This window comes from Penaeus monodon, chromosome 33 (genome assembly GCF_015228065.2).
Source record: "Penaeus monodon isolate SGIC_2016 chromosome 33, NSTDA_Pmon_1, whole genome shotgun sequence".
NCBI lineage: Eukaryota > Metazoa > Arthropoda > Malacostraca > Decapoda > Penaeidae > Penaeus > Penaeus monodon.
In genome coordinates, this window is record NC_051418.1 from 34,601,966 (window position 1) to 34,602,240 (window position 275).

A 275-nucleotide genomic window follows, 5' to 3' on the forward strand; every position below is an offset into this window, starting at 1 on the left:
CTATTTCTTTGCTTTCGCGCCAGATACGGTATTATTAATGATAAATAGCTTTATGCAAATGCTCTCCAGTTTTATCGTGTCACAAAAATATCCCTTTGTATTCCAAAACAGCAAATGCCCATCATAATTCGCCGGCATTCTATAGATACAAATTTTTTTCTACGTTTGCATCTTGTCATCAATGCTAATACACACTAATAGCTGTTCGTGGGCTTTGTTTCATGAAGGTTGAGTTAAAAGTGTCCATATTAATGGCTTCAGAAATGTTAGGGTTT